Source organism: Budorcas taxicolor, chromosome 2, assembly GCF_023091745.1.
Source record: "Budorcas taxicolor isolate Tak-1 chromosome 2, Takin1.1, whole genome shotgun sequence".
In the NCBI taxonomy this organism is placed as follows: Eukaryota; Metazoa; Chordata; class Mammalia; order Artiodactyla; family Bovidae; genus Budorcas; species Budorcas taxicolor.
In genome coordinates this window covers 49,027,738-49,055,657 of record NC_068911.1, presented here as the reverse complement: position 1 = coordinate 49,055,657, position 27,920 = coordinate 49,027,738, and the positions used below count along the sequence as shown (strand labels likewise).

The following is a 27,920-nucleotide window of genomic DNA, read 5'->3' as shown; positions in this document are numbered from 1 at the left end:
ATTAAAAAAAAAAAACAACTTTCTTCTTAAATCTCCATAATCACATTATTTTTATTTACTATCTCAGTTACAAAATGAACAGCAACAACAAAAAATTATCTTCAATCAATACTTGAGCTAGTGAAGACCTGCAAAGTTATAGTAAAAGTTTTACAAGAGAAAGCTGAGGCCTATTGGGGTTAGTCTACTGACCATTGGTAGCCCGGACTGCCTCCTTCCCATGTCCAATCTTCCCTTCACCTCACTAAATATAAAACATCCATATAAAGGGGCAAAGAGTTTCTTTTATCAAATTTGCCTGCACAAGTGTAAATGAGAAGGGTGCAGAAGGAAAACTTCTAAATATCTTTCCATCTTGAAAATATGGAAAGAATTTAGGGATGAAACCTAAACACAAAAATAAGAATTACTTTTACCTGAGAAGTAATCACATTGACCTTGAAGAGCAAGGTCCTGTTAAATGTGGCAACCATGACTCAACTCCACCCAAAGAAACTCCAAATTAATCTAATCATACTGGGTTACTCTCAAAACTTAAGTTTTGAGGGCAGTGAGTTCTGCATTTCTTTGGTAGCTAAACATTCCTTCAGGATCCTCGCTAAATGAATAGTGACAGAATTAGCATCTCTGGGAGACAGGTGGCATTTGCTTTGTGGGTTAACCAGTGTCTGACATCCAGAATTGTTTAGCTTATTACTTCATAATACTTGTTTGCAGAAAGAAGCCATTAATTGTGCATTAGAATTTATACTGAATGAGGAGATTAACAATAATTTTACTTATTCCACCTGATTATTCTTTCACACATTCATCTATCTTTCACTAGTTCACTAATTCAAAATAAAGGTGCTCAACAGTACTTACTGGGCTCCTATTAGAGGTGCTCAGTCTCTAAAGCAGGTGATCAGCAAACGAAACAGAACTGAACTCCGGGGAAGTTATCTGTGGAACCACGAAGTCCAGGCCACAAAAGCTTTCAAAAGTTAATGCTTAAAAAAGTTTTCTGAATATAGATGGAAATTAAGCCAGCAAAAATTAATACAGGTTTTTTAGAGAGAGCTGTCCACAAAACAAACAAAAAACCTTTTAAAATCAGTGTTACATAACTATCTTGAAATAAGGTGCAGAATGCAGGAAAAAAAAATTTTCCTAATGATGAAATGTTTAGATCTTATTTTTTTTAAAGGCTATCCTAGAAATAGAATGCAGAGACTCCTTAATAAATCCTAAAATTTTAGGAATAACAGGATAGATGTCCTTAGCTATTTGGTGAACAGCTCTAGGCTTAATTTTTGTAGAAACTGGAGCCTTCCTGTTTATTAATAATTTCCTATCCCAGAATCATAAAGTATAGTGCAGTGAAGGCTAGAAGCCAACAAGGGAACAAGGTCTGTTTTTGGATCTTCCCTTACAGGATGTTCCCTGGCCTCTGTGAAACTGTATGTGAACTTAGTGCCCCTGCGCATTTTTCAAGAACCTCATCTCTCTTTCACAGCCTCACCAGACCCTAAGGGACCTATCAGCCCACATGGGTAAACAGCCCTGCCTTAAGACAGTGCATATGTCCCAAGGCTTAGCGAACAATCTGAAAAGCCAGATACAGAATTTTATTTGAAGGTCGGAAATAGTGTCCATTTCCCCATTTTATTTTTCCTGGATCAGATCATTATGAGAACAAATCTTAAGAAAGTTATCTTTCATACATAGCTTACAAAACACCAAGATTTTCTAATACAGGAAGGAAAAAAAGCAAACAAAATTCAAGTACCACTTTGCACAATATTGACAGTTGAAGAACTGCATTCAAGAAAGTGTGTCAAACATTAACAACAAACTCAAGCTACTTTCAGCCACAAGAACAGAAAATATAACAGATCAGTTTAAGGCAAAAGGAATATGTAGTCATGGTCCATAGCCAGACATTTCAGAAGATCAGCAGAATTAAGAATTTTAAAAATTAAGGAACATAAAGTTACTTGTACATTGGTCAATGAACATGCAATTTATGAGCACTTTTACCTTCCTTTTTTGTAGAATGATTTTAAACTTGATCCAACACTGAACATCAATTGGGAGTAATTACTATCTTTGTCATTTAAATCCAGAAAGGTATGTTAGTTAAAAAAAACTATAAAATTAAATGGAAAATACACGTTGGAAAGAGTACACCTCTAGGCAGTGCTTACACAAAGCATCTTCTAAGCAACAACAGTGCACAGGATCACGGGTGAAGGGTTTCTCTGGTCAAACAGCTGGGCAATGCTGAACTGTAAAGACTGCCAAGTTTCTCTCCATGTCTGAGGGCCTTACAAGGATATCAATGTATATGACACATCTGTAGGTGAGAATCTGGCCATGAGTCTTTCTTCCTCAGAATACTTCCAAGTCCCTCAAAAGACCAATCTGCAAAATTCTGAAATGCTAGCTGAAATGATGAATGTAAATTCAGGTCAGCAGACAGTTTTAGAGCAGGAGAGGAACAAGTAAAAGGCCCTTTAACCATATCTGTAATGTGTACTTCTTTTCAAATTCATAAATATGTAAGCCAAAAGGTAAGGGTTTGACAGAGCTGAGAGGTAACACAAAAGTGTTTTTCAGGTTATAAAAAACTGTGGAAGATACAGTGTCAGAAGAGCATAGAATATACGAACAGAAAAACTCATATGGAATAGAAGTAGATACATCATAAATTCGGAGAAGGCAATGGCACCCTACTCCAGTACTCTTGCCTGGAAAATCCCATGGATGGAGGAGCCTGGTGGGCTGCAGTCCATGGGGTTGCGAAGAGTCAGACATGACTGAGCGACTTCACTTTCACTTTTCACTTTCATGCATTGGAGAAGGAAATGGCAACCCACTCCAGTGTTCTTGCCTGGAGAATCCCAGGGACAGGGGAGCCTGGTGGGCTGCCGTCTCTGGGGTCGCACAGAGTCGGACACGACTGAAGCAACTTAGCAGAAGCACATCATAACTCTGCCAACCTTCTGCTTAACTTACATATTTAATTTGCATATGTAAGGAAAATGGTTTCTATATGTTTGTACCATGTGTTTGTACCAGTACATAGTACTGACAAAAGCTGACCTAAAAGAAATTGTCAAGTACATTAAAAATTGAAATCAAACATACATAAAATTAATGCCATGTAACTACTTCTGACAAAATGAAAAAAAAAAGAATATATGACTAAGTGCATAATTTGAGTCCAATTAAAATTTTAAAGTATTCAAAAAATACAAGGCTATTTTGGAGAATATTTATCAAAGAAGATTAAAGGGAAGGAATGCAACAACCAAATATTCTTTCGGCCTCATTGCTGATATACTCCCCCACTGGTGAATGTTAACAATAAATATTACAAAGCACTTCAGCCATTTATTTGTTTAAGATGGGAGATTACCGGTGTCTCATACAGTGCAAAAACCAGCAGCAAAGTCCTTTATAAGAAAGGGTACACTGGTGTGTGTCTGTGTCTGTATGTAATTAGCTAGTCAAAGGTTCTCTAGTAAACGTTTCTACGCACATACATAATTCAACAGTAATATACAGATGCTACAATATTCTTTTAAAGGGTCAAGAAAAACGCATATAGTCATTGCTTGAAAAATTAGGAAGAAAATATAAAAAAAAGAAAAAAAAACTTTTTAAAAGAATCAATAGGACTACCAGAAAGAGCAGTCCTATGCAACATTAATAATAAAGCTATTAGTGCCAGAAGATACCTTGGCCAAGAATGAAGAGAACTCCTAATTGAAGCTCCTAATAAAGAAGAAAAAACAAACCATTTACAATGATACTTTTGGGTACCTCAAAGGTAAGCTTTCCTTCTGAAAACAGGTAAAAAGTATGATTCACCCAGCTGGACATATTAAAGAGACCATTTTTTTTAAGTTGAAAGTTTAGATAGATAAAAGCAACACATAATACAGGTCAAAGTACAGTTTATTAACCCCAGGGCAACCATAGCCATGCACAGTATCAACTGTACTCTGAATCTCTTGAGTTTTGCCAGAATCTTTTTGGGAATATTTGCACACTTTTGGTAAATGTGGTTCCCTATATAATTCTGCCCATCTACTACTACTCATGCCTTGGAAGAAAGGAAGGTAACAATGGCAAAGTTAAAGAAATTTATCTATATCAGAACAGAAAGGTTATGTGAACCCCTAAATACTGCTGGGGTAAGTGTATATCACATGAGTCCCTGCAGGCTGTGTAATTTCTAACTGTAAGAATTTTTTCTACAAAATAATATTTAGATACAGCTGTACACTCCAATTGGATCTTGGTCATTATTTTCATTTCTATTCCAAAGCAGAAATAGACAATGGAGAAAACCTCAACTGGAAGCTTGGTCATGTTACCTAGTTTCCATCATAATGAAAACATATTCCAATAAAATAAATATCCATTAGTTCATACTGATATAAATAAGAGGAGGAGAGCAGCTGAATCACTCATACATGAAAATTCCAAACAACTTAGGTTTACCCTCAAGGATGTGGAGCCTAATTCCCAGTGCTTTAGGTGTGGGCTGTGCTTCATGACTTCCTTTCAAAGAGAACTGTATGGAGAAGGGGGAAAGAAGTCACCTTACACTGGAGAACTCTGACAAACATTGCTTCAACATGGTGATCAAGGTCAACATTAAGTCATGCCGACAGCGTACACCTCATCTTCTGCTGTGACAGAAGCAGCACTTTACCTCCACGACCTCCCTCCCCGAATTCCAGAACACCACACCAAAGCCAGTCATGAGGAAAACATCAGATAAACCCCAACTGAGCGCCATTCCACAACTACCATAAAACCTCCCATCAAAACACTGGCAGCAAGGAGACACAGAAACAAAACCTTGATGGTGCTAAAACGGGGTCGGGGGACAGCCTGGAATCTAGGATTCTGTATCTAGCCAAAGACTCATTATAAATGAAGACATATAACAAATTTTCAGAATTTCACTCATAGATCTCAGGAAAAAAAAAAACAAAACCACAAAACTATTCCAGAAATGTGGAAACCAAGTAATGCTTATTAGGAAATGTGAACATCCAAAACAGCTCAAATTAAATTTAACGTATTATAAAGAACACCATGATTTCCTCATGGAGGTGTTTAAAATTTGCCATCTTCTTGTACTTTGTTGAATGAATGATGAAAAGCCCAGAGTTCAAAAACAAACAAAACAAGAGTGTTCTTGGGGAAAACAACAGATCAATGTTTCATTTTGCCTCCCTCTCTGAGCAGTGTCATGAGAGAATCATACAGATTCTCAACTTCACGTGCAACAGTGTCAGAACAGTTTCATTTGGAATCAAGGATATATTAAATATAATTTAATTTATGTAGGTACTATGTTTAGTGTTCATGTGCTATACAATGGTTAATAGTGAAAAGATTTGTAGTAAACCATCTGTTTAAACCTCCGATGTCATTTACCAGTTCTGGCCTTACATAATTTATATAACCCTTGCTAAACCTTAATATTCTCATGTGTAAAATGGATTACTCAATTATTGGGGGCAGTTTCAAGAATGAAATGAAATGTATGAAGCACTTAGCACCATGCCTAGCACACATTTTGAATAGTCAAATTATAAAAGTTCTTATTTTGATCCAATCTCTGCCTGGAAAAAGCTCACCACAAGGACAGATTTCCACGTAGAGTTAGTTGTTCAGCAAGAGCTGTCACTACCATGGACAGAGTATGGGAAAGCAGAAAATGGTCCATTTGAAAGTACTTCCCAAAAGTCAGACTTCTTAAGATTTTCCTAAATTTCAGTCTTCAAATAACCCATGAGTTCTAATTACCAATACCCAACCTAAGTATTAGACTTGATCTAATGCCATTATTCTCTCAGAACTGGAAGACCTACAAAATTGAAGTCATCATTGCCTTTATTATATTATGACTGTATTTTAATTAACTAAGAAAAACAGGTAAGATGTTTGACGACTTAGAATAGAATAAGTAAAATTATGTACACAAGCTCCTTCCTAAATTACTTTTTAAAAATTTACAGCAGATGAACTTACTCCAAGACTGTCACTGACCACAAACTTTATGAAAATTTCAAAAAACTTCAACCTAAATGTTGACATGCTCCAAAAATAGACGGGTTTAGTGATGAATAAACCAGAGCAGAAAATAAAACCCATAATACATAATGGGTTGTTGGCGCCTTAGAAAAAAAAAAGAAAAGGCTCTAGGCTCTGGGACAGCTCAGTGACAAAGGCTGTGCTACTACAATGAGGGTAATTACAGAACTCTCCATAGAGCAACTTGTCCAGGCCTCTCCTCCTGCCTTCCCATTTGTATAGAACAGCTGCATTCAACTAAAGCCAGACTATGGCTTTCTAAACAAAGCAGAAGGTAGTCTGGGAAGAAATCCCAGACAGGACTTCAAGTTGGAGAGGAAAGCACAAAGCTTGTGCCAGTGCCACACTACGACCCTGGAGAGAGGAAAAAAGAAAGGAGAAGTGAAAAAGAAAGAAAGGGGAGGGGAGATTAGATAGGAGAGGAGGAGGAAAGGGGAGGGAGAAGAGCGGAGGCCCATCCAACCAAGAGTGAAATAAACTGAGGACTCCATCTCAGAACACAACACTCTTATCTGGCAATTGTGGTGGTTGCCTGTTTACGCCAAGACTGTTCTTCCCCATTCAGCTCACTACCCACAAACATACACCCATGAGTGTGGCACACACAGACAGTCTATAGTGAGGTCTACTATGGACAGAGGAGTGTTTGGGCAAGGCAACTTACTCAACTGCAAAATAAATAAGACTGTGACTTATACTAACCAACATAAATTTTCATTTAAATATTTGGCCAACCAAGGATCACTGGACATTTGATAAAAATCAAACAGGAAGAAAGACCAGGAAAAAGAAACAAACTTAAGTGATTCTAGGGAAAACACAGGAAGAACAGACCCAATCAAACTAAACACACATATACACACACCTCAATTACTATGCAAAGAGTTGTAAAGGGTACATGCATTTAAATAAACAACAAAACAGACTACCATTAAACATGGAAAGACCAGAGAGCCAATGGGAGGTCTTGGAAACTAAACATGCAGTGGATAAAATAAAAATTTCACCAGAAGTGTTGAGTATCAGATTGGGCATGAATGAAGATTGTATTCTGGAAGATAAAACAGAAGAAATCCCCCAATTCTTAGAGCAAAGGACAGAAACAGAAAATATGAAAGAAAAGGTAATACAAGGTAGATAGCTCCAAGAGGTGAACACTGAGATCCCTAAGACAGCAGAGATAATGGGAAATGATAATCAAAGAAAAGACAAAAACCGTCTGAATGGAATAAAGATTTGAGATTGCACATCAAAGTGAGCGAAAGAAATGAAATTTAAATTTAAAAAGTCCACAGAGAAAAAGAGATGATTTTAAAAACATTCAGAAGGGAAAGCCAGGTTACATACCAAATAATGAGAACTGGAATAGCATATGACTTCTCATCAGCAGAACTGAGAGAAGGTAGTGGAGGCCTTTAAAATTCTGAGGGAAAAGGATTTCAAATTCACAATTCAAAACCCAAACTATGAGTCAAGTATGATGGCAAATTATAGACCTCTCCAGACATAAGAAATTTGCTATTTACCTCTCAAGCACTGTTTGAAGGTGGTGAGCAGAGTATATCTTTAACTAAACTGGGAGGCGGGGAGTGGACTTAATAAGGAAAGGCAAAGAAATCCCAGTGTGTCTGCCGTTGCAGGCACAGAAGACAATCAGCCCAAATTAGAGCAAGAAGTCAGAGAAACGGGTGAGAAGTATCTTCAAAAACAAAATATTTACTGCCATGCAGAATTTAAAAACGTCCTATGATAAAGGTTTTTAGTGCCATTAAGAGAGAAATTAGAAATTTTAAGAAAAACTAAATTATGACATTATTTTAACAGTTTATAAGACAATGGTTAAGAAAACAGACTCTCACTTGATCTTGACATTCAAGTACGACAACTCTTAACTGCCCACACAGTTTATTATAAGTCTGATAACACTGTCTGTTTCTGAGATCAGTAGGATCATTCACAGTCACAATTCTACTTACTGGTTTCTTTTTTTAAGAATGTTCAGTAGTTAAAAATCCTTGGGAGTGTTTTTTGTGTGTGTGTGTGTGTGTGTGTGTTTATTTTTAAACAAAGATAAAAAGAAAAAAAGGTAGAAAGACATTGAGGGCATAGATTTCATTAGGTAACAAATGATGAGTTAAGGAATGCTGTATAAAGGTGACGGCCCCCCAAAATAAAGAACTAAGAAAATTTAAAGCTATACAAGAAACTATCAAAGCAACCATAATTCATAACAAAGACATGACTGGTGGTGTCAGTACTTGAAATTCTTCACCTTTCATGATAGGAAGTAAACAGGTACCGTGTCAGGCATTATTACCAAGAAATGCATTATTTTAAATTCTGATGGTAACCACAGGAATAAATAGTTTAAAAGGACTGTCCAAATTCCACCCCTCTATGGTGCTGGAGAAAATTTTACATGTGCATTTTATTTATAAATTTTAAAAATAAGGTTAGGAATTTCCCTGGTAGTCCCCTGGTTAAGACTCTGAGTTTGCACTACAGGGCGAGTGAGTTTTATCCTTGGTCAGGGAATGAATTAAGAAACCACCTGTTTCGAGGCACAGTATAAAAGAACTCCCAAAATAAATGTAAATAAAATAAAATTACATTTTTAAATGGTAGAAATTTTCTAAAATGTTAAGCCTACAGAATCTATAATTTTTGGCTGGACCATAACATTCTTAACCATTAATGACTCCAAGATGGTGAGGAATCTCAGAAGTATCTTTCAAAAGAAAGTTTGAATTTTCATACTCTGATCCATTAAGTTTACTGTTAGGATTCTATCATAAAGGAAAATTTACATAAGTGGGAACCACCATAAAGGTACAGAAAGCTTGGTGCACAACTATGTGAAAACTTCTTGCAATTCCTAAATGTCTATCAATGTTAATGGTGAAATAAGCTATGATACATGCTATGAAATGTTACGGAGCAGTTACCTGAGAAGACTGGAATAGTAACAACATGAAAAGATGATCATGATATACTGTGTTGTGAGGAAAGCAAATAGCCAAACAATACATGTAGTGTAATCTCATTTTAGTTGGTTTTCTTCAGTGTCTTTTTATAGATGCATAGGAGTTGCAGAAACATTCACACCAAACTATGAATGAAATAGTGATTACCTCTCGAGGAGGGGGAAGACACTGACTTTTTACTTCTAAGTGCTTGAATTTTTTATGAACCTTTATTACCTTTGTAAAAGGTAGAAAATTCTAAAGAAAAGTTTCAAAATTAATCCCACCCAATTCTTTCCTTACCTTTCCACCCCTCCCTTCCCCCAACACTGAGGTATCATAGATCTCAGCCTTCCATGTGGCACAGGGTGGGAATGTGTGAATCCAGACTTTACAATTCTCTCCAAAGCTCACCTCCATGTGTTACACAGAATATACTTGTTGCCATGGATGACTGATGGAAAAAAATGCATCTTAATGTTGCATGTGGTCTTCAGCCTGGTTGGTTAGGGAATGGTGCTGCTAACGAAGCCAAGGTTGCAAATGAGATCCACATGAAGGTTCAGTAAGTGTTATGAAGTCAGCCTGAATTTGTATTCATCATTTGTAATCTTTCTGATGACAGGACAAGATGTGGAAAAGTCAACATAAACCCATTTTAACTAGTGACCGACACCTCTTAAAAGGTAAATACTGACAGTGGGCTTCAGTCTCGATTGTATTTTGAACACATTTGTGTATATGCATAACCGCAGTTTATGTATTTCTTTGCCAGTCAACCACACTAAGTTGTGTCATCAGTTGTTTCCCAGAGAGAAAACGTAGGTCAGCCAGGTATTTGCAGCAACACTGCCTGTCTGTGGGACCAGTGTGATGGTGAGGAGTGTGGGACCACGCAGTTCTCAGCTTCTGGTATTTAATTCTCATCTTCAGCCATCACACCAAACACAAATAAAAGTAATGTGGCAGAGTGAAGGTTTCTCAACCTTACTGTGCTTGAAGAATGATTTTTCATTTACTACTAATTTTCAGAAAAGGCAAAAATAAAAGGAGAAAATCAAAAACTGAAGAAAAACAGAGTAAGGACTTATAATGTGACCACACTGATAGTTATTATTATAATTATCTCTAAAACTGGAGAATGTGATTTTGATCTAAAGTAAAACGTCTGTTTAAAATGCTCAAATAACTCACACCACAGAGATATATCATTTTTTTGGCCTTTATATTTTTTCAAGGTATTATAAACCTAGTAGTAATAAGGTTGAGAAAGAATATTCTGCTGTATCTATGGAATATCTCAGTATATTTTATATATTCACCAAGTATAAATTTACCTAACCAGAACTCAAAAAACCAGCTAGTGATTCGTGCCTGACTCTCTGCAACCCCATGGACTATACAGTCCATGGAATTCTCTAGGCCAGAATACTGGAGTGGGTAGCTGGTCCCTTCTCCAGGAGATCTTCCCAACCCAGGGATCGAACCCAGGTCTCCCGCATTGCAGGAGGATTCTTTACCAGCTGAGCCAAGAGAGAAGCCCAAGAATACTGGAGTGGGTGGGTAGCCTATCCCTTTCCCAAGGGATCTTTCTGACACAGGAATCAAACTGGCGTCTCCTGCATTACAGGCGGATTCTTTATCAGCTGAGCTACCAGGGAAGCCTAGTGATTCTCATCAAAGATTCAAATATAGTATCTATTCAAAAGCCAAACAAGCAACCAAAAAAAGGAAAAGAACAGAATTCTGGAGACAGTGCATGGGGAATAATGGAAGTGAACAACTGCCTAAAGGTAGTGCTGTGGTTCTAAGATGACAGTGGAAATAAAGTATGAGGACTTATATAAATAAAGCTTCAAAAAATAAGTCATACTTCCATTTCAGTAGAATGTTATTTATTTAAATATGGCTTACAATACAATTAATTTTATCAATGACACTTCTAAACCTAAGAATCACTACGGAAATAGGATAATCTTATATAACCCATCCCAACTCTTGATCTAGTAATCGCCTCATAAATAAACCCTTTATAATATCTTTCCTAATCAATTTCAACCTCCTCTTAAATCAAATTAACTTAAATGTTACGTTCTTTATATCCTCCATGCTTTCCCCATCTTTCCTAGCACATATATGGTTTAAGCAACAAACATTTGCTTCAAGCCTACAACATGAGAAGTGCCTCTGTGTACTTCTGGGACCCTCACAACAACCCTGTGAGGTAGGTATCATCAGCCCCACTTTACAGAGGAGGAAGTGCATCCAGAAGAGACTGACTTGCCCAGGAGCGGAGCTGGGATTCAAAGCCAGACCTGCTGCTCTCAAGTGAGTGATGTTTAAGGCACTCTGGAGGAAAAACAAAGACTGCCCACGTAGAAACTGTAACTGTACCCAGAACTGTGGAACAGCTAGGAGGAGGTTCAGTAACATTAATGATTTCTTCTTCCTTGTCCCTTAACCACTGGAGATAGCAATTACACTATATTCTCCTATATTTTAAAGGTAACAATACACAAAGCAGAGAATTTACCCCTCTGTTTTTTTATAGAAAAAAATGACATTACAAATAAGATTTGCACACATCATTGACTATGAAAAGACATAGTGTACTTGTACTATTCTGGTACTTCTGTTCAGTGGATAGCTACAAAGAAAACATAAATGTACATCTACTGGTTACAGCAAATAACAGAAGAGTCAACTTTGTGGGGATCATGAAAGTGGGATGCTGCCCAGATAAATTATAACACCTTTAAATCAAGGTTACTTTAAATCAAGAGAACATATCATAACCTTTGTGCCTAAATTATAAGGAGATATATGCTGGCATCTACATGTAACTTACACAAAGATTACAAATGGTACCATAGTAAGTTCCCTATCAATCTTGAAATCTGTGATAACTCTGAAATACTCTTTCCCATGCAAAAATATTTATTGTACTTATTAAATAAAATCTAAATAATAGTTCATTATAGAGTGTTTAAAACCACAATTAAACACTTTTTAAAAATACATTTTTTTATGTTTAATGATCTTTAAGAAAAAACCTTGTTTTGAAAAGTTATCATCCTTAGTTTGGTCCAAATCAACCATATTTTTAATGCTACTACTGCTCTACTAAAAGCATCAAGATGTCAAAAGTTTTGCAATCTAAATTCTTTCTTAAAGGTTTTTGTTCTCATAAACATTCAAAGCTAGCACGAAGATTTTAATGACAAAATATGATTATATTCTTTGTATCTATAGGAAAATTCTATACACCAATGGCAGAACTAGTAATAGCACATGAAGAGACTAGTTTACCTGCAGTGCCTTGCTTGTCTAATGGAGCTAAACATTTTGAATTCTACCATGTGACACTATCCAAATGTGCTCTATACTTTTAATAAAGTTACAAACCTAACTTTTCCAGTATTAAAACTTACTAAGCTGTTATCAAATGATAAAAAGATTCAGTGTTAAGGCAAATACTCTTAGTTTATTGTTCAAGGTAAAATACAACAGAAAAAGCCTGTTCTGCAGTTTCCTAGGAGGCAAATTTTGTTCTAAAGACCTTCAAATTTTAAAAAGATTATCTCTAGACTTGCATGAGCAGATGTTTTAAAATATCTGATTTTAAAAAGTTACCACTTTTAAAATTACAAACCTGTAAGAACTACCTCATGAATCAGAGTGCTACTTTTTTATGCACTATAATAATGCAGTGCTTACAGAGAACTCAAACAGGGACTCGGCAACAATCTAGAAGTGTATGGGGAGGGAGATGGGAGCAAGGTTCAGGACGGAGAGGACATGGGTGTACCTATGGCTGATTCTTGCGGATGTTTAACAGAAAACAATAAAATTCTGTAAAGCAATTATCCTTCAATAAAAAAATATATTTAAAAAAAGACTTGGAAGAGGAAAAAAAAAATGCAGTGCTTACTTTAGATTATAAATGAAGATATTAAAATAGATGCCTTTAAACCACAAATCTCCAGCTATCACTTGTATTGCTCATGAAAACAGGAACGAATAAATGAATAAATATAAATTTCTTTTCAGTGACCTTCGATGAATATGACTAGAGTGGAGTTATGAAAAACATGGTCCTTTTATTTTTGCCTTGAGAGTTCATAAAGAATTTTACAATTATTTTAATTATTAACTGTAAGGTTCCAAACAGTGTTCTTAAGTCTTAAAAACCTTTACAATCCCTTTGATGTATATGGCTATGTATTAACACAGACAATACAGAAAACAGACAGTTGACTCTTCCCAGATGTAAAGAAAGAACTCCTGAAGTACAAAAAGCTAATCCTGAGATGCTAAATTTAGTAGAGTAAACCCTTAGGATTCCCAGAGAGATTAATAGAAGTTTATTCATCTTATTTCTTAAAAAGAACATGTTTTTACCCACTACAGGTAAAAAAAAAAAGTTCACTTTACACCGCTTCACTTTTATGAAAGACCTACATTAGTACAGGCATACCTCAGAGATGTTGTGGGTTTGATTTTAGAACACCACAATAAAGCAAACTACACGAACCTCTGGTGTCCCAATGCTTATGCTCACACACACTGTGGCCTATTAAGTGTATAAGAGCAGTGTACCTAAAAACACAGTGTACATACCTTAATTAAAAACTGATGCTGTTGGAAAACGGCATGATAGGGCTTGTGCAACACAGGGTTAGAAACAGACCCTCAACGTGCAAAAAACGCTGACAGAAGGAAATCCAAAGAGGATTTCTGCTTTTACAAAAAAGGCAAAAGCATTCAAGTTTTGCAGCAAAGCCAATATAGAAGAGTGGTGTCCCTGAACAACGCAAGTGGAGCCGTCAAGCTCCTTCCTTAGGAACTACACTCAGCATCTCTGCATCAAGCCAGGGTAGCTGTGCACTGCAACTGTGAGCGTCCATGCTTTGTCTCGATTTACCTTGTGCATCTGTTCCTAAGCTGTGTCCTGCTTTAGGATAGTGGGGGAAACCTAGAACTACTTATAACCAGCTGATAACTGGCAAGCTTCCCAGTTGCTGTTTTATAAAAATATCCCTGTCAATATCATCGCAGCTTGTTCAATATGTCACTGCTATTAAATCTTGGCCTCCCCCAGCTGGTTCCTACATAATCAAAGGCCACTTGGACTTAAAAGCTTTGGGGGGTGGCGGGGGGCAGGCGGGCAGAGCAGTCACTTCCTCTGAGAACTAATCTGATGCTCACAACTAAGCCTCAATGTCATTACAAACTGATCTGACAATTACAGCTAAACCATTCTGTTCTGTTGGACAATCTCACTAAACATCTATTAAATTAAGTCACTCTGAGATCATGATAAGGTGAGACAAAAATAAGGTCCTGCACAAACCACGAAATACCAAACATCCCTCTTATGCTAAAAGAATGACAGCCCTCACGTCCTTAAACCCTCGTCCCAATGATCCAGTCCAAAGCCTATAATATAATCTTTATAAGATCCTCTTACTAAGACGCCTCAAATTCCCTAAGGCCTATGTTCTTCGCTGTGAAGAGTAATAAATAAACTTGTTAAACTACAGGTATATTTCTGGTGGTCTCTGACTGCACGTATACTTGTCAATATTAATTGCAGAATAAAAACAGACTAAGTCTTCTAGGGTTACAAAATGACTCTAAAACATGGGTATTAAACACTCTAAAACATGAGTATTAATACTCATTTCATTATTCATAAGGAAGGCCACTTTGGATGATTCTGGTGTAAGATTTCTTCCATGTTGCTTTTAATGTCAAAACCATGCTAAAATGTGTTGAAGAATTCAGATAAAAAGCATTACTGCTAGTCATACTGAGAAGGCATAGAAGAAACCAGTCTAGCCAAGCTGATTAGGAGAATGAGCAGGAGTTTATCAAGAGTCATTTCAAGTGGAGGCATACCCAAGTGTCTGGGTACATCCAGATTCAAAAGTAGTTTAAAACCAAAGATCCCATGGGAATACACACCAATAATAAAACCAAAGGTATATAAGGAAAAGGTGAAAGAAAATAACTCTTGCTTGCTTTTTTTAAAACAACAGTGCTCACCATAACTACTGGAAAAACCTGGATAACAGGTTAGCTATGAGAAGAAAATGAAGATCTTAATATGTACTTTCAAACTGAAAGATTTTTTTAAATGTGTGAGAAACTCTCACTTTGCAGCTGAATGTTATTTTCGTTAAGAATTAATCTGCCAACTTAGAACAAGCAAGTTTCTATAATAGAAACAAATCTACTACAGACACTAAAATGAGGATTCTGTCAAAAAATATTTTAAAGTTAATCTATTCATAACTGTATGTTTAACACAGAAGTTAAAAACTATTAAGTCTTTAAGAACCTGAGGACAATAATAATAAAAAAGAAGTTTCTGGACCAAAGAAAAAAACAGAAAATATCTTTTAATTTGTCAATTATAAAATCTGCCTTTCAAAAAAATAGCCATATACACCGAAACAAACAAAAAATATCAGGCATTACTTACTTTCCAGATAAAACTGGAAGATTATCACGTCTAGGGTTGGGGACAGAGGTGAGTGCATGCGGTTCCCCAGGCGTCTACTGTGTCCTCCCTGGCAGCAGAAGACATGCCAGGGACTTCAGTCGTGAGGCCTCGAACACGGAAGTTGCTGTCTGCAAAGGCACGTCATTCCTTAGGGACGTGCACTGTGCAGGCATTCTGATCGAGAAGAAACACTTTCACCACCACTGCCGTCTATCTGTGTGCTATACACGTTACAATCTGATTCCCCTTGTCAGATTTACTTCTTGCAGGCCATGAAAACTCAGTTACTCGACAAGCAGGACAGGCAATGATTTACACTTATCTGAGGGGATCATGCAGTTAAAAACACAACTTCTATATATCAATAAAAAATGTTCAAAAGCATGTAATGCCAGTGTAACTTACAGTAGGAAAAGGAAGCTTGTGGTCTCCCTTGGTCCACATGGTAAATGAGTCCACAATGTTTAGAGAATATTGGTAAATACTCATGTTACATTTTATTTAGTTTTATATCCTTTCACCAACATTTGTACCAGAGTATTAGAAGTAATCCAAGAAGGCTGACTGTTCCACTAAATCCAATCTCCTCTGTAAATCTCTTCTACATTTCTTTCAAGAAAACCCATTGGATTTTAACACATTTATTCAAATGTGACTGTAAAATGATGATGAAGGAAACATCACAATACTGATTACTATTCTTTTTACAGTCTAGACCTTAACAACAGTGCCAAGCCTTGTCCCTTTCAAGCATTACAGTCCTTGGCGAGCCTCCACCAGGACTAAAATTCTCCTCTAACATAGTGAGTTTGTTAATACCCATCATACCACAGGCTTCAATCTCTAATATCCAATTCCCAAAATCAGAACTGTATCATCATATTTCCTCATGGTGGGAGGACAGAAAATTTTCCTTTTTAAAAATATGGTCCAAAATATAAAGGGAAAAACTACATTTAAAACACGTAACTGAAAAGGTTAATTAGAGTAACATTTATGTAACATTTAATGATGTTTCTGCTAGAATTTAATAAACCAAATAACTTGCCTAGCATATACTCTTGAATGTTTGTTTTAATAAACATTTTATTTTTACCCAGAACACCCTTGGTGATTTATATCTGTATGATATATTAAAACATTAAATCTGTAAAACTAAAAATATCCTCAAAAATTAGATTGACAAGCCACTTGAAAACTATGTAAATCAAATAGTTTCCATAAATCTCTGAGAACTAAATAAAATGACCTGATTTGACCATTACAAACAATATGTAAAATATTAAAAACACCAAACTTTTCGTTGAAGTATTTCAAAACATTCAGGGCCTACTATCCAGCATCAGTGGCTCAGTCATGTCTGACTTTTTGCAACCCATGAACTGTAGCCTACCAGACTCCTTGTTCCATGGGATTTTCCAGGCAAGAATACTGGAATGGGTTGCCATTTCCTTCTTCAGGGGATCTTCCCAAACCAGGGATCAAATCAAACTCCCCCACTGCAGACAGACTCTACTGTCTGAGTCACTAGGGAAGGCCCAAAGTACAGGCATTAGCTGGGAGAGAACACTACAGGGCCTACAGAGAATATTACAAGTGAGCACTGTACAAGTGAGCACCTCAGGAGAGAAGCAGGGTTTACATTCATAAATCATGGAACTTACAATGCTCTTTAACTTCTAATATGTCCTATGACATCATCCTGTTTGCTCACTTTACCAGCTGGGCCCATATCTGCTCTACCTTATGTAAAGATTTAGCTCCTACCCAGCAAACAAGCCTTACCCCAGCCAGTCTGTTGTCACCTGCCAAGTTGGACTGGACAGGAACAGAGCATGATCAGGAAGCCCAAACAGATGATATTAATTTCTGTGTTTAAGTCTTGTCTATTGTGACAAAAAAAATATGTGGAATATTCCTTCCCCAAGACCTCTAACTTACTGCTGGTGACATTACTCATCAAAGATGACCAAAAAATGACATTTTACTAGGGCTATCACTAGCTCGCCCAACTTTATTACATTGCTAAATGGAGTCTGAAGTTTAAAACTGTGATCAATTTGGTCATTACGTAAAATACCTGTTCTTTCCCCAGAGAAAAATAAATGCTGTCTTGATGAAGCTGTCTAGACACCAATTACCACAGTCTACTGCAATGTGATAAACAGTGAAGACTGAATAACTTCAGTTATTTTTCAGTTATTCAGCACTCTGAATTGGTTCACCATGGAACCAGGCCAATTTACAAAATGTCTGAAAAAAATAAAAGAACTAGGGAATGTTGAAAATGCGGCTTAAGTGTAAAGATCATGATGTGTACCCACAGAAGAATCAAGCACAGAATCTTGAACAGTGGGCAGTCATTAGACACTCAGTTCATCTAACAGAAACAGAACCTTGAAGTGTTTCCATGTGTTCGTGCTCAGTCGCATCTGACTCTGCGATGCCACAGACTGTACCTCACCAGGCTCCTCTGTCCATGGGATTCTTCTGGAAATAATACTGAAGTGGGAAGATCTCCTCCAGGGGATCTTCCTTGACCCAGGGATTGAACCTGAGTCTTCTGTGTCTCCTTCACTGGCAGGCAGATTCTTTACCACTGAGCCCCCTAGGAACCCCTTGAATGTTTCCATATGAGATCCTGAAAAACCCAATTCTAAGTGCTGAGTTTTTTATACCTGAAAACATTAGAAAATCATGACAACTGTGTTTAAACAAGTACTTCTATTTATGGATGACCTGTAAATAAAACCTGTACTAGTGAAACACCAATGACAATGGTTGGAAAACATTTAACAAGAAAAGTAAAATACACTTCTGAAACAACCATTTTTGTGCTTAACTAGGCAGAGCTAGGGAAACAGATTCTGAAATTGGCTTTGAAACTGACAGATAGCATTCACTGAACACTTGTTATGGCACTAGTGCTTCTTCTGAATTAACCCATTTAATTCTCACCACTTAGTAAGGTCGGCACTATTATTAATCCCCACTATACACACAAGGATACCAAAGCAATGTGACTCAAACAGCTGCTAACAGCTAAAACTGTGACCAACATTCAGATTCCAGAGCCTGTGATTTTGGTAATACATAATACTATCTCTTTATAAACTAAGTTTTGTTATGTAACAGGAAACTGGTAAATGAAAAATTAGTAAAAATGAAAAACTAGTAAAATCAGAAAAAGTAAACAGACATTTTCAAAAGGCTACAGAAACAAAACAAGGAAAGGAAATTAAGAAAGCTTAACACAAGAGAAGGTGAGATGACAGAAACTACAAATCAACAAAATAAAGAATAGTGGGGGAAAAAAGGAAAAATAATTGAATGAAAATATCTTAGACAGTCTAAACTACTTAATAAAAGGCTTAGGTGGAAAAGAAGCATGAAGGAATCATTAGAATCATTAGCTGAAAATACTCTGTACCTTGATCTAAGAGGTAGTTACAGATGAATGTTTAAGTATGTAAAAACACCTCATACTGTAAACTTAAGATCTGTATACTTTATACGCGTATGTATAATGATTTAAGAGTATAAATACTTCTAAATATCTTTAAAAACATGAGGTGGTTTTGAGGCTCTATCTACTACTTCAAACAATAGGATTAATTAAATGATCTACCGTCTTACCAAAAGTATTTTTAGAGCAAAGTGGCAGTATCTTGGCATGGGACTTACCCTACCCATTTTAACCCTTGATAATGAATGTATCTACATGCTTGATTTTCAGGCTTTTGGGTCTGCCTTAAAACAAGAAACTACAGGAAACAGACAATCTAATCCAGGTTAATTATTTTCAAATAGAACCATCCACCTGAAAAAGCAGTGCCTTCTAAAATCTCCCTAACAGCTGGCAAAGCTAAAAATGGCAAAATTTCAGCAAAGGAAAGCCTAATAGTTCACATAATAGCCCATTATCTTATCTTTCTTTTTAAAAAAAAAAAAAAAGCTTCCATAATTAACTCCAAATATGAAGTCCTAGGGCTTCCCAGGTGACACTGGTGACACTACTGATAAAAAAACAGCCTGCCAATGCAAGAGACGTAAGAGATCCAAGTTCAATCCCTGGGGTTGGGAAGATCCCCTGGAGGAGGGCATGGCAACCCACTCCAGTATACTTGCCTAGAGAATCCTATGGACAGAGGAGCCTAGAGGGTTGCAAAGCGTCGTTAGGGTTGCAAAGAGTTGGATACTTCTGAAGTGACTTAGTACACACGATGATGTCCTAATTTTTTTCCCTATCTCCTTTATAGAGCTATATACAATAAATCCAATCCTCAGTTCAGTTCAGTCGCTCAGCCGTGTCCGACTCTTTGCGACCCCATGAATCGCAGCACGCCAGGCCTCCCTGTCCATCACCATCTCCCAGAGTTCACTCAAACTCACGTCCATCGAGTCAGTGATGCCATCCAGCCATCTCATCCTCGGTCATCCCCTTCTCCTCCTGCCCCCAATCCCTCCCAGCATCAAAGTCTTTTCCAATGAGTCAACCCTTTGCATGAGGTGGCCAAAGTACTGGAGCTTCAGCTTTAGTATCATTCCTTCCGAAGAAATCCCAGGGCTGATCTCCTTTAGAATGGACTGGTTCAATCTCCTTGCAGTCCAAGGGACTCTCAGGAGTCTTCTCCAATACCACAGTTCAAAAGCATCAATTCTTCGGCGCTCAGCTTTCTTCACAGTCCAACTCTCATATCCATACATGACCACTGGAAAAACCATAGCCTTGACTAGACGGACCTTTGTTGGTAAAGTAATGTCTCTGCTTTTCAATATACTATCTAGGTTGGTCATAACTTTTCTTCCAAGGAGTAAGTGTCTTTTAATTTCATGGCTGCAGTCACCATCTGCAGCGATTTTGGAGCCCCCCCAAAATAAAGTCTGACACTGTTTCCACTGTTTCCCCATCTATTTCCCATGAAGTGATGGGACCAGATGCCATGATCTTCATTTTCTGAATGTTGAGATTTAAGCCAACTTTTTCACTCTCCACTTTCATCAAGGGGCTTTTTAGTTCCTCTTCACTTTCTGCCTTAAGGGTGGTGTCATCTGCATATCTGAGGTTATTGATATTTCTCCCAGCAATCTTGATTCCAGCTTGTGCTTCTTCCAGCCCAGCGTTTCTCATGATGTACTCTGCATAGAAGTTAAATAAGCAGGGTGACAATATACAGCCTTGACATACTGCTTTCCCTGTTTGGAACCAGTCTGTTGTTCCATGTCCAGTTCTAACTGTTGCTTCCTGACGTGCATGCAGGTTTCTCAGGAGGCAGATCAGGTGGTCTGCTACTCCCATCTCTTTCAGAATTTTCCACAGTTTATTGTGATCCACACAGTCAAATCCAATCCTACTCCCATTCAAAAGCTTTTAAATATTTGAAGATGACAAAAATTTTTCTTCAGATTATCTTATCCAAGCTGAATACTAAACTTCCCTGTACTTTCCCACATGATTTCCAGACCCTTCTCCATCTAATCATCTCCCATGATAACTATGGCCCATCATTCTGAAGGACTTCACTGGTGACTCAGTCGTAAAATCTAACTACAATGCCTGCAGTGCAGGAGACATGGGTTTGATTCCCGTGGGTCAGGAAGATACCCTGAAGGAGGAAAGGGCAACTCACTCCAGTATTCTTGCCTGGGAAATCCCTTGGACAGAGAAGCCTGGTGGGCTCTAGTCCATGTGGTCACAAAAAAGTTGCACACGACTTAAGAGACTAAACACACACACACACACACACACACACACACACGTATCATTCTGAAACATACATTTTTTTACAAGTGAGGGATGGCATGACACCTCAAGAATTCACACCTATCAGCTAAAACCCATGGTTATTTTTACATGAACTCTCATATACCAATCTAGTAAACTCCAGAATTGAGACAGAAAACCTAAATACAGAAATTTACATTTATCTCTATTTAAAATTTTATACAATAATATTCTATTCACTAGGTTTAAGATGACACTATCCATTCTCTCTAGATGAGAATTGCTGCTTATAATTGTGGATCACCTGTTAACTTGCAAAAGCTATCTTTAATAAAAAATATTAAACAGGAGAGAGGCCAATTAAAGGATCTTGCAGCGCTTTCTGCATACATGCCTCACAGATAACAAACATCCAATGAACTTTTCTGGAAATAACAGTCAGTCCTACAGGTTAATTCAAAAGACTGACTACGGTTTGGAAAAATTCCTTTATCTCCCCCTTTGGTAATTCTATAAAACTAGGTTTGTTTTAGCATGACCCATTTCTATTTCAAACCACTGGTTTTCAATGGAAACAGTAATGTCCCTTAATAAGCATTCTGTAAAGACTTTTCTTCTCAGAGTCTGTTTGGATATGCACTGGTACCTTTTTTTAAAAAAGTTTTATATGTATGGCTTATTATCAATAAATTTCATTTCAGAAAAGTAAAACTATTTATTTTTAAAAAGCAATTAGTAGGCTTTACAGGACTAAGACCAACTACTCTAACCTTTGGTGACTCCTGGTATCACAAATTACTTTTGTTTTATACAAGGAGTTTCTGTTGCAGATAAAATATTGAGCTCCCAGGTATGATGTCTCTTGGACTCACCTTAGTACTCTTTGGGCCTCCCTGACAGCTCAGTTGGTAAAGAATCCACCTGCAATGCAGGAGATCATGGTTCAATTCCTGGGTCAGGAAGATCCGCTGGAGAAGGGATAGGCCACCCACTCCAGTATCCTTGGGCTTCCCTGTGGCTCAGCTGGTAAAGAATCCACCTGCAATGCGGGAGACCTGGGTTTGATCCCTGGGTTGGGAGGATCCCTTGGAGAAGGGAAAGGCTACCCACTGCAGCATCCTGGCCTAGAGAATTCCATGGACTAGAGAGTCCGTGGGGTAGCAACGAGTCAGACACGACTGAGCACCTTCCACTTTAGTACTCTTGGGTCTGCATTCATCTCGATTTCCCTCAGTACTTCCTGTTTTAACGTGGCAGAATACTTATGATTTAAACAGCAGCAACTTAGCCACTTTTAAAGTTACATAACCTAAATTGGATCTCAACACCATATCTGTACCTTTGCCTGTTCAGAACTACAAAGGGGCATGCACAGTGAGGACAGGGCTCTCATACAGCAGCCCATTGGGCTGCACACTGGTACAGAAGCTCTACCTATCCCTGCGCAAAGGCACCCTGTGGTGGCTGGGCCCTTCCTGGGGTTCCCTAGAAACCAATCCAATAGTTAAAAACATCAAATTAAAGTAGATACACTTCATTGGGATAACGCAAGTAACATGACATCCTAAAACCAGGCTAAGAAGGTAAAGTTCTCTCAGAGAGAACTATATTAAAATATATTCACTGAAAAAAGAAAAAAAAAAGCCTCAGCAGATTGATTTTGAGTCATAATCATGTGTTATGGACAAATTTAAGACTATTTTATGACACAATCTGTAAAAAAAAAAAAAAAGGATAAATGATCAAGAAACTAACATTTCTTCCTTTAAATAGAAATTCTTAGTCTCTTTTAACTAAAGAGATCACAGCACTGTAGGTGCTTCTTAGAAATTCCCAAGATCTGATTTAAATCAAATTTTAAGATGGCTTTCAGATATATAATAAAAGTGAGTAAAGGAAGAAAGTGACTATGAAAAAAACAGTTTTTGTTTTGGTACTTGGACCAGGGAGTAACCTCATTCACTGTCAAACAACTTACTTGTGATGATACCATATTTTAATTATACTATTTTTATTAAAGGATCTACCCACTGAAAATGAAGATGCCAAAAGCATATTATATCTTTACTTTTATCAGCTCTTTCCAATGTCCTGAATTTTAATTTAAAAAACTATAAAAATCTTGATCACCCAAGCTCTACAGGGTAACTAATTCACTGGCAAACAGAAACTTAAGCCTCAGTCAAACTGAAGCAGACAATTACAGAGTATTTACTAAATGCAAAGATAAAAACTGACCGCCTAGATGACAAGTCATAGTGATTTGTTGCTGTCAAAAAACTGGAATCTCTATACACAGAAGAATGCCTGGAAATTACTCTCAATTAAAATACAGAATGACTGTAACAGTGTACAGCCCTGGCATCCCAAGAAAGCCAAGATCTATTTTCAACAGTTTTTGGAACATATGTGCAATTTTTTAAATAAGTACAGAGTTAGAACAAAGCTCAGTATAAAAACCTAAAACAACACTGTAAAACATGAATGGACCACAGTAAATGAATATTTCAGGATTCTACTACACTAATTTCTTCAAATAATTTGCTTTAGACATACATATTAAGTCTTCTTCCCTCTCATGATATACCCAGATAATTATTTATGTAGGAAAACATACCATGATCCAGTCTGTTCAGGGGAGCAGGGGGAAAAGAGCCTTCAATAAACGCATCCTCAAAATAAGGAAACACAGGGAAAACAGGTATCAACCAACATATTTATGGGCCCACATTTATGGGCACATATTTATGGGCCCACATTTATGGGCCCATATTTATGAATGACTGGATGATTATATAAGATGTGCCCTAAGTTCTTTTAATATTAAAACATGCTATGTTCGTGAAAGGAGTTATTCTGCTACAGGCTATTTTAAAGGAAGCTGAGTATTTGCTTTTCATCTTGGGGAGAACACAAAGGATTCTGTGGAATGTTTTGTACAAATACATAAAGGTCCCTTAATTGCAAACTTCATGGTTTGCCAATTTTAAATAAAACATTACCAATAAAAAAGCATCAGAGACTTTTTTGAACACTCAAGACTTTGTAAATACGTCTTTACACAGTTCAGAAACACACTGCCAAACCAAAAGATCTTCGCAGAGGGGCTTATCTCATTAAAGAACCAGTCACATGCAGTCAGGCAGAGATACACAGAGACTTCTCAAAAATACTAACAGTATTATTTTCTTATGCTGTGTGTACTCAGGGGTTCATTTTCTCTCCATGAATGGTGTATTTTAAAACTGAAAACAGATCTTACCTCCTGAGTAAGCCTCAGTATAACTCCTTATGCCCATGTTTATTTATTTAACCCAGTATATGACTTGTAACTCGTTTGCAGTTTGAACTATTCATTGTGATTGAAAACTTATACCCTATATGGACAGCTTTAAAGTAGAATGGCAAAATAAAATTGAGAATCTATAGTTCTCTCTACCCAATACTTCTCTTCTTTCCCTGCAAAAGCCTTTATTCTACAATTTGATCATCACAACTCAGGAAGACATTACATCCAAGCCGATGATACTTTTAAAACATAAAAGAGGCAGTTTAACATAACGCTTCAGAGTATGAACTCTAGAGTTGAGATAAGAGGGGTTCAAATCTGAGACTCACCTCTTACAAGTTATATGACCTTGGGGAAGTTCCCTTTTTTTGAAAACGTGGAACAAACTATACTTATCTCATAGGAGTATTGGTAAGATTAAATGAACTACTTAGAATAAGTGTAATGTGTCAGTTACTGTTGCTAAAATCAAGAAGGTAAAACAGTTCATACTAAAGCTAGTAAACTGGATTCTTTTTAATAGTATATATTATGCTGCAGACTAGTCCATGGGGTCACTAAGAGTCAGATACAACTAAGCACAAAAAAATAAAATTTCACTTCTCATTAAAATTAGCTACAGTATTCTTATTGATTCTGTATCTCCAATCTTTCTCCTTTTCATTTTAGTCACAAATGATCTGTTTCTAACTTTATATTTATAAAAGCACACTTCTAAGACTCTGACTCTCATTGACTCTTTCCCCCAATACCCAACATTTTAAGTTTGTGAAAATAAACTTTAAGAAGCATGAGGGTAGGAAGACAGCATACTTTATTTTTTTTAAATGTGTCCTACCTACGATAGCATGAATACAATATATGCTCACTAATAAATGGATTTTAATGCCTCTATTTCACTTGAAGTCAAGTGCATAAACACCTAGAGGCTCATTTATGTATTCTTGGTGCTTAAAGGTCATTTTAATCCCAGTCCCTAAATTGAGTGCTGTTATTCATACTAGAGAAGAAAGATAAATGTGTGTAAATTATGCTGATTTGCATGTGCTTTGGAAATGAGTGGGTATACACATGGTATTTCTCAATGCTGCACTATATTCAACTTCACAAGTGTTTCCTTTTCCCATCTACGGAACAAATATGACAACCTCAAAGCAGCAAATGTGACAATAGATCGATGCTCATTTAAACATTAAAAATACTGATTATTTTCTCTTGCGTAACGTCTTCTTTAACCAAAAAGCGTTAAGAACAATCTCAGTAAGGACACTCACTAAAGAGCAACTGTAAATTCTGTACTCAAAAGTACCATATAATGGCCTCTGCCACACACAGGGATCCTGTAAGCTTACAGCTACAAGACATTAGGAAGATATGAGAGCTGTCTTCAGATACTTGAAGGGCTGTCATGTAGAAGAGTTCAGATTTAATTTTTTGTGTTCCAGAAGGCAGGACAAGTTATAAGAAAGCAGGCTTCTGATTTAAAGAAGACCTTTCTGAAAATTGGAGCTCTTTTGAGAGGTTCATGTGAGGTCGTGAATATTGTACGGGCTTCTCTGGTGGCTCAGTGGTGAAAAATCTGCCTGCCAATGCAAGACACTTGGGTTCAATCCCTAGGTAAGGAAGATCCTCTGGAGGAGGAAATGGCTACCCACTCCAGTATTCTTGCATGAGAAACCTCAAAGGGCTAAGGAGCCTGGTGAGCTACAGTCCATAGGGTCACAAAGAGTCGGACACAACTGAGCGACTAACCACGCACATAGGAAATACTGTATCACTAAAAATGTTTTGTGGGTAGAAAAATGGTTTGGGGGAATCATGTGGGAAAGTATTCGATGAACAGCTGGACTATGTGCTCACAAATATCCCCTTCAATCAAAATGTTGTTGGATTTTCTTAACTTAATCCCAAGTGATGGTCTGATGCACAACACTAACATGCCATGGAAGTGTGCTTACCTGCCTAACGTCATAGAGCCTATCGTACCTTTATAAAGGGCAAGAGACATTTTAAAAGCCTCCTATTTGCTTAACTTGCAGATTCAATTTTCTATGACTAGAACTAAATTAAATTCACTTCATTTTTTTAAGAATCTCACCTCATCCCTTGAGACAACTTGAGTTCCATAGTCCCCTGATCCCCAACCCACCAAGTGAATAGGAAAATTATGACAACACTGGTTTCGTTACTTTATAATCATGTCTAAAATTCAGAAAATTTAGAAAAATGAGGAATGATAGTTTTATGTCAGATAATTAGAACCTATAACAGCCCATCCACTAAACCAGATCCACTATCAGAAGTGCCCCTTAGGTGGTATAATTAACTTGGTTGACTGTATTTCTATTTCTCATGTACTCACTAAGGTACTAAGAAAAAAGTCATGACCATAAAGCAAATATAACACTGTTTACAGGAAGACCCCAAAACGAGTAAGCTAGAATACAGGTCCTAGAAGCACATGGAGGTTCACTGCACTTTTGTTCATTTTTAAATATTCATAGTAAAAACTTAAAAGAATACCCACATAAAATATAAAATTCAACTCTCAATTAATAGACATGATACTGGTGTGTTTTTTAAGCTATATGAAGAACAGGTAATGATTCAGCATTCATATAATTTTATCCAAATTCACCTGGACTCAAATCTGAAAATATTTAACTGGTTAATTAATAACTAACTTACACTCTAAATCTCAGAAGAATCAAGTTCTTAAGCACTGTTTAGAAACAGTTTCATTAATAAAACTGAGTAACACTTCATTGGCACTTGAGGTTAAAAACACTCATATTAGTTTTTCTTCTTTATTCAATACAAGATGCATAGTGGTATTATATCAAACTTCATGGTTATTATAGTCTAGGCCATTAAAAGTAATGGTTTTGATCCTTTAGAATTATACCAATACATAAAATTATTTGGTCTCCTCTATATTTCTTAGGATTTTCAAAGTCTAGAAAAAGCTATCATTGTTTACCACCTAAGACTTCTCATAGTAGAATTAGGATAGATGTCAAGTGATAGGAAGCTAGTCCTGGCTCTGAACTTATTTAACCTTGACTATTTGACTTCATCTCCTGGGTCTTGGTGCTCATCCATAAAAGAACGCAGATTAGATGATTTCAAAGGCTCCATCTAGTTTCTGAAGTTGTCAATATTATGACCTCATCATGAGTATACCCCTTCAATAGGATAGGTACAATATCCTTATTCTAGCTATCACAATACATTACTGTGGATAAAACCCACAAAATGTGCAAAGCCAGGAATGTTTACAAATTCTGATTAAAAAAATATACTGGCTTGAAATATGGGTTAAATATCAAGAACACT

The 27,920-nt window shown here is 36.9% G+C and overlaps 1 protein-coding gene across 3 annotated transcripts in view; it reads right to left on the bottom strand.

Annotated features, from left to right (window-relative positions):
- WDR33 (WD repeat domain 33) overlaps window positions 1–27,920 on the bottom strand; it is a 114,395-nt gene that overhangs the window by 26,327 nt on the left and 60,148 nt on the right. The gene's annotated exons all lie outside the window — the stretch shown is intronic.